Genomic DNA, 8,470 nt, shown 5'->3' with positions numbered 1-8,470 from the left:
GGAGCTCCTCCGCCGTCCCGCGCCTCCGGCCGCTCCTCCCGTCGCCTCGCCGGAGTTCCTCCTCGCCGGAGTTGGGATCCGGCCAGATCTGGACGAGATCACCGGAATCCCAACCAAACGCGCCCTCGCCCCGCCTAGATCTCCTCGTCCCGGATCCTCCTCGTCCCGTTTTCGGAGGGTAAAAATCCACCAAGTCCCCAGATTCTGTAATTTTCATGCCATGTTCGTCATGCCGTATCTCTGCATCCGTAGCTCCGTTTCATGCGTGTAATATGTCAAATTGTTTGCCTCGACGAGTACATCATTTCGTTCCATTGCATCATATTTATTTGAGGTCATCTAGATGCCTGAATCATTGTTGTAAGAGTGCTTCATGATGTTTTCTGCTGTCTGTTAACAGAACGAGCTCTTTTGTCATTTTTTCCATGATTGATGTGTGCATCCTATGAGGTTGATGTCTACATGTGTTTTGATCTATGCTATGTCTTCTTTAAAGTGGTGTATGCCATGCATTTTTGTGATCAATGTGGTGAGTAGCACAAGCATGCAAACTAGGCATCATGATGTTGCTGATTTTAGTCCCTGTTCTGCTGTAATTTTGATGCCATGTAAACTTGATGCTACAGAGAGATCCATGCATATTTTGAGATACTTCAGTAAGGGTGGTTTGAATATGTGGTTATTTTCTATCCATTCATGGCCTTGTTTGCAATTATGGAGTAGTCTAGCATATCATTTTCGTGCTCTACTTTTACTTGAAAATGTTTCCTGGCAGATTGTTTACATGTTATTCAATTTGGCCAAGGTTGCTATAGTTGATCCTTGCATGCTATGGACTTGTTCTTGACTTGGTTTGTTTCACAAACATGTATTCTTGATGATGCTATGCTTATCTTGTCATGCAATGACTTGTGGTGAGTGAATCGAGCTTGTTAAGTAGTGTACATGATGTTGCTGTTTTGCTAGGCTGAATCTGTTACTTCGTGATGCTATATAAACATGCTTCTACAAATCATTCTATGCATAATCTGGAGATGTTCTATAAACATGTTTTGATCTACATGTCATCCTCTAACCATACATGCCCCTGGTTGCATTTATAGCTTGCTGTAGCTTGTTCATATCTTGCTCTAAATTTGCTTCATAATGTTGCTGTCAGCCTGTTAACATTAAGTTCACTTGTTTCCATGTGTTTTGCTAGTGTTTCATGCACCCTATGACCTTGCTATTGCCATGCTTACCTTCACAAATATGACTTCTTACTGTTGGGTGCCTTTCCATGCCATGTATTGCTCTGTAGTGAGTTGCACAAGCTCATCTACATGCCTTCATAATTCTGTTTCTGCCATGTATGAATCTGTAATATAACTTGCTATGTTTACATGGGTGCCATCATATTTTCTGATCCTTTTTGGCTTATGGTCAGTAAGGGACTTTTGATCTATGCAATTAGTAGATTCATTCCATGCCTTTGTTTGCCATGATAAGTTCCTATAACATGTTGTTTGATAGCTCTGAACATTGCATCGTGATGTTATTTTCTGCAAAGTCTGTAATTGTTATAACTTGCAATCTTACCATGTGTGCTTGAGCATGTTCTAGTGATTTCTGGAGATAGCTCAGTGTTCATGTTTTGTTGTGCTTTACCTGTACATCATGTCCATGCCTTTTGTTTTAATGTTGAGATGCTGTAGATTATTGTTTTGATGCTTGCAATATGCCTAGTTGCTGTTTTGGACAGATTGTTGCTATGACTTGTTTCATGTTTGTGTGTTGAACCGTTGCTCCGTTTTGAGTGTGCTCTATATGAAACTTGCTTGATTTTGCATGTAGTTTCATATTATCATGTTGCATCCATGTTTTGAGGTGTTTGCTTGATGTTTGTATGCATTTTGCATCAATGCCATGTTTGACTTGTTTTGCTCATATCTTCTAGGCCGTAGCTCCGAACTAAATGAACTTTATATGTAACTTGACTAGAATCTCGTGTAGATCATCCTTGTGTATCTTAACTTGCTGTTTAATAACTTGAACATAAGGTTTATTCAGATCTGGACCAATTTCGAAATTTGCACATGAGGACTTACCGGAATTGTTATATGTTGTTCCCGACCTCATTTAAACTTGCCTTGATGTGTTGCTCTTGTTTGCATCATCTCTTGCCATGAGTAGCTTCATGTAGTCTTGTCATGCATCATGCTTATTTGTGCATCCTGCCTTGTTCATGTGTGGTGTGTTTACTATTTTGTGTGCTTCTTCTCGATAGTTCCTGTTCTGTTGCGATCGTGAGGATTCGTTCTTCTACGCTTGGTTCGTCTTCGTGGCTTCATCTTCTTCATGGACTCGTTCTTCTTCCTTGCGGGATTTCAAGCAAGATGACCGCTACCCTGGATCTCACTACTATCATTGCTATGCTAGTTGCTTCGTTCTATCGCTATGCTGCGTTACCTATCTTTTGCTCATCAAGCCTCCCATATTGCCATGAACCTCTAACCTTTGACACCTTTCCTATGCAAACCGTTGTTTGGCTATGTTACCGCTTTTGCTGAGCCCCTCTTATAGCGTTGCTAGTTGCAGGTGAAGTTGAAGATTTCTCCATGGTGGACAGGATTTTGGTTGGGATATCACAATATCTCTTATATTATTAATGCATCTATATATTTGGTAAAGGGTGGAAGACTCGGCCTTTTGCCTGGTGTTTTGTTCCACTCTTGCTGTCCTAGTTTCTGTCATACCAGTGTTATGTTCCCGGATTTTGCGTTCCTTACGCGGTCGGGTGATTTATGGGACCCCCTTGATAGTTCGCTTTGAATAAAACTCCTCCAGCAAGGCCCAACCTTGGTTTTACCATTTGCCTCACCACCACCTACCCCTTTCCCTTGGGTCGGCCAACCCGAGGGTCATATTTATTTTAGCCCCCCCGGGCCAGTGCTTGTCTAAGTGTTGGTCCGAACCGAGTAGACTGCGGGGCCACCTCGGGGCAACTCGAGGGCTGGTTTTACTCGTAGGATGTCTCATCCAGTGTTGCCCTGAGAACGAGATATGTGCAGCTCCTATCGGGATTGTCGGCGCATCGGGCGGCTTTGCTGGTCTTGTTTTACCATTGTCGAAATGTCTTGTAAACCGGGATTCCGAGTCTGATCGGGTCTTCCTGGGAGAAGGTCTATTCCTTCGTTGATTGCAAGAGCTTGTCATGGGCTAAGTTGGGACACCCCTGCAGGGTATAATCTTTCGAAAGCCGTGCCTGCGGTTATAGGCAGATGGGAATTTGTTAATGTCCGATTGTAGATAACTTGACACCAGATCCGAATTAAAACGCATCAACCGCATGTGTAGCCGTGATGGTCTCTTTTCGGCGGAGTCCAGGAAGTGAACACGGTTTCTGGGTTATGTTTGATGTAAGTAGGAGTTCAGGATCACTTCTTGATCATTACTAGTTGACGACCGTTCTGCTTGCTCTCTTCCCGCTCTTATTTGCGTATGTTAGCCACCATATATGCTTAGTCGCTGCTGCAGCCTCACCACTTTACCCCTTCCCTTCCTTTTATGCTTTGCTAGTCTTGATACCCATGGTAATGGGATTGCTGAGTCCTCGTGGCTCACAGATTACTACAACAACAGTTGTAGGTACAGGTTTTGCGATGATCATGACGCGAGAGCGATGCTTGCTTGCGTTGAGTTCTTCTTCTGCTTCTTCGATCAGGGGATAGGTTCCAGGTCGGCAGCCTGGCCTAGCAGGGTGGATGTCGTTTGAGTTTCTGTTTGTGGTTCATCCGTAGTCGGATGTTGCTCTTATGTATTGTGATGTTGTATTTGTGTGGCATTGTATGCCTCTTGTATGTATCCCCATCTATTATGTAATGTTGATGTAATGATATCCACCTTGCAAAAGCGTTTCAATATGCAGGTCTATCCTTGGTGGGACCTTCGAGTTCCTTTTGGATAGGGTCGCATATTGGGCGTGACACTTGAAGAGCTGTACAAGCTCCCCATACTTGCTGGTAGGGAGGCGGATGGCCACAAGGCCTTGGCAACACTCTCCATGGCTTGCCGAACTTGCTTGTGTAGTTGCGAAAGCTCTTGTAGAAGATCTCCTGAGGATCTAGGCATCTCCTCTTCGGGACGGCCAGTCAGCATACCTACAGACATAACTCTGTTAGTTCCTATCTTTGCCAAACTGTATAAATGTTCGTTTGAGCACATACTAAAAATGCCGTGTTGAAGCCTCTTATTTTCCTTCATGGAGTCCGCCAGCTAGGCCCGAACATCTTTGAATTCTTCGCCCAGCTGGGTATTGGCATCTTGGAGTTTTTTTTCTCCTTTATGGCCCGTGTAAGTGCACGCTCGCCAGCGGCTGCCCGCCTTTGCGCTCCTTGCTCACCCTCTTGTGGGATTCCCGGATTCTGTTCCAGATTATCTGAATATTTTTGTCATCAAATATTATTAAGGTCACTGGTCTATACATATAATATTGTTTTTTCTCAATTCGGGAATACATACCAGTTGATGCATCTTTGGATCTTGACAGCTTGGCCATAGCGACCGTTAGCTAGGTTCGACACTCTTCCAGCTCTTGAGACAACAGGTTGTTCTACTCTGAGAGCATCTATTAATACAAGGATCCTTAACTCAGTTGTACCAACTGTTTCAAGTCTCAGGGGCTACTGATATACATAATTATCAGATTTCCATACTTACCCGTATATCTTTCAAATATTGGTATGTGGCTCTAGCAAGCCCATCCTGAACGACTCGGATGTACGCATCACCCGAGAGGCATTAAAAGCCTCTTCTGAAAAGCCAGGGTCGCGGAGTGCGGCCCGCCGGCGTCGATGATTCATGGCGCTCTCCACTTCAGAATTTGTAACGAACATTCTATCCGAATCCTCCGTACGAGGACAGTCCGGTGTCACCTCTGGGTTGGCCTCCGTCCTCGAGACCGGGTCGGGAATCCGGCTAGTAGAGGCATGGTTGGCAGGATCCCCAGACATAGTCGGGCAGATGTTCTTTCTGCTAAAACACAATGGATAGTGTCATACTTTAAGATGACAACCATGGGGCGTGTTTGAAACCATACCTCCTTGATAACGACTCCGCCATATCTCTGTTCGCCTTTCTTTTTGAAGGCCTACCCGGCAAGGTAGCCCCTTGTTGGTGAGTGGCCTCGGGTTCGGCTTGGCGCGCCGATCGTCTTCCCTGTAGAGCATAAGTATTGTCCGGTGGATAAGACAAAAGAGGTGAATCTTCTAGGAAGTTGAGTCTCTTGTTTACTTACATGCGATATCGGGAGGAGGCCGGGATAGTCAGCAATGATGGCCACCTCTATGCTGTCACAGGTCTCCTGGTGAAATACCCCCTCCACGAGCTCCACAAAAATATCCGGATCCTCTTCAAATCCAGGGACAAGGGCCCGGTTACGGTCCTCTGGCAGTGGTGCGGGGCTGTGGAACTCCTTGGTTATTTTTCGCCATTCCTGTTATAAGTAGACGGAGTAAATATTTATGAAAGCAAGGGCTCAGGAAATGAATAGGGTAGAGTAATGGATGGCAGCTCACCCAACTAGGAGGGTTGTACATGGAAAATCCATCAGGTGGCTTAATGTAGACGAGCTCCTCTTTTTCCCCCTTGTATAAATCAGACAGTATTTTCACCAGAGCGGCGGTGGAGTCCGGACCCTTCCAACCGCAGCGGGTGGCGTCGTCTTCTCCATTGAAGTGCCACATGGGACGCCCTCGGTATTGGAGTGGCTGAACCCCCCGCATTATGGATATGGCCATAACCTCGACTATTGATAATCTGGACTGAGCAAGCATTCTTATCTTGCTCATCAATTGAAGGACCTCTTTGCTATCTTCCTCTTTGAGGCTCCGGGGACGCCAGTTGAGGCGTTTCTTCAGCGAAGCATTTGTAAACTCAGGGAGACCCATTCGGATTGGGTCAGGAAGGGAGACATCCTCAATGTAAAACCACTTAGAAGGCCATTCTTCGGATGCCTTCTTCGGTGTGCTGGATAGGTATCCGGTCCCGGCGATGCGCCATATCTCGGCTCCGCCCACTTGGAATATTGATCCCCCATGATTACGGGGGACGAGGCAAAACAACTTCTTCCATAGCTCAAGATGGGCTTCACAACCCAGAAATAGCTCACAAAGAGCGATGTAACCTGCGATGTGCAGGATGGAGGCAGGTGTGAAGTTGTGCAGCTGGAGGCCGTAGAACTCCAGAAGCCCACGGAGGAATGGATGGATTGGAAATCCAATGCCCCTGAACAAATAGGAGACAAGGCATACTTGCTCCCCCTGGATGGTTGGGAAAGTTCTTCGCATGCTCCCCACCATCGAAGGAAGCCAATCCGGCTCGAACGGGGACTAGATATGTAGGAGGTAGAAACCCTTGGGTCTGCAACTTCACTATTTGGCCGTGGGATACGGTACACTTCTCCCAATCGCCCGGCTTGGTACGGTAAGTGCGGGAGGAAGAGTTGCGAGCGCCGGCCATGTTGGGGGTGGTTTTTTCAGGCGCACTCTGATGATTCCTCACTTGGGGTAGATGGTATAGATTGGATCTGAAGATCCCTGTCCCTTTAATAGACAATTTGTCTACATGGTTAGGGTGGAAAGTGTAAAAATGCCCCGACTTCTCGCATTCTCTCGACACGTGGAGGCTGAGACTGTTAAGGTACGGAAGCCGATGAGTGTAACATTAAATGGGGAGCCAGACACTGCTCTTTACAACATGTACTTTGAAGAGTTCGTTGGAGGAACCTGCCTTGCAGTGCTAAAGATAATCTGCGCACCGGACTCATCATCATTGAAGCCTGGTTCGGGGGCTACTGAGGGAGTCCTGGATTAAGGGGTCCTCGGACAGCCGGACTATATGCATATGCCAGACTGTTGGGCTATGAATATACAAGATAGAAGACTTTGTCCCGTGTCCGGATAGGACTCTCCTTTGCATGGAAGGAAAGCTTGGCGATTCGGATATGAAGATTCCGTTCTCTGTAACCGACTCTGTGTAACCCTAGCCCCCTCCGGTGTCTATATAAACCAGAGGGTTTAGTCCATAGGAAATGATAACCATAGGCTAGCTTCTAGGGTTTAGCCTCTATGATCTCGTGGTAGATCAACTCTTGTAATACTCATATCATCAAGATCAATCAAGCAGGAAGTAGGTTATTACCTCCATCGAGAGGGCCCAAACTTGGGTAAACATTGTGTCCCCCGCCTCCTGTTACCATTAGACTTAGACACACAGTTTGGGACCCCCTACCCGAGATCCGCCGGTTTTGACACTGACACCGGGGACTACACCCAGTGGGTGCACTTAGCATGCACCCACTGGTTCGGTTTTACACCCGGCATGGTCGGTGAGGGAGTCCTGGATTAGGGGGTGTCCGGATGGCCGGACTAAGACCTTTGCCCGGACTCCCAGACTATGAAGATACAAGATTGAAGACTCTGTCCCGTGTCCGGATGGGACTTTCCTTGGCGTGGAAGGCAAGCTTGGCGATACGATATGAAGATCTCCTCCCATTGTAACCGACTTTGGGTAACCCTAGCCCTCTCCGGTGTCTATATAAACCAGAGAGTTTTAGTCCGTAGGACGAACAACAATCATACCATAGGCTAGCTTCTAGGGTTTAGCCACTCCGATCTCGTTGTAGATCTACTATTGTACTACCCATATCATCAATATTAATCAAGCAGGAGTAGGGTTTTACCTCCATCGAGAGGGCCCGAACCTGGGTAAAAACATTGTGTCCCTTGTCTCCTGTTACCATCCGCCTAGACGCACAGTTCGGGACCCCCTACCCGAGACCCGCCGGTTTTGACACCGACATTGGTGCTTTCATTGAGAGTTCCTCTGTGTCGTCGCCTTTAGGCCCGATGGCTTCTTCGCTCATCAATCGCGATGCGGTCCGGGATGAGACCTTTCTCCCCGAACAGATCTTCGTATTCGGCGGGTTTGCACTGCGGGCCGACTCGTTTGGCCATCTGGAGCAGATCGAAAGCTACGCCCTGGCCATCAGGTCAGGTTTGAAAGCTTAAACTACGCGGCCGACATCCGCGGTGACTTGATCTTCGATGGATTCGGGCCACGACCGGGCGCGCCGCACTGTCTCGATGGGCATGATCTAGCTCTGCCGCCGGACAGCGACCAGAGCGCCGCTTAGGTGTTCACTCCGACCATTAGTTCGGAGCCGACTGCGCTAGCCAGGGACGGACGGTTGGATGCCGCCCCAGGAGCCGCAATCTCTGTGGCGATAGAGCCGAATACCAGCCAAGTCCTTTGCAAGGCCGGTAACTCCAAGGTGCCGGACTCTGTTTCGGACTCTGAATATTCCGCACCCCTTTCGATCGAACCCGATCGGGCTCCGATCATGGAGTTCACCGCCGCGGACGTCTTTCAGCACTTGCCCTTTGGTGATATCCTAAATTCGCTAAAGTCTCTCTCTTTGTCGAAAGAACCC

The sequence above is a fragment of the Triticum aestivum genome, chromosome 7B (genome assembly GCF_018294505.1).
Source record: "Triticum aestivum cultivar Chinese Spring chromosome 7B, IWGSC CS RefSeq v2.1, whole genome shotgun sequence".
Taxonomy (NCBI): domain Eukaryota; kingdom Viridiplantae; phylum Streptophyta; class Magnoliopsida; order Poales; family Poaceae; genus Triticum; species Triticum aestivum.
This window is presented reverse-complemented; position numbering follows the sequence as displayed.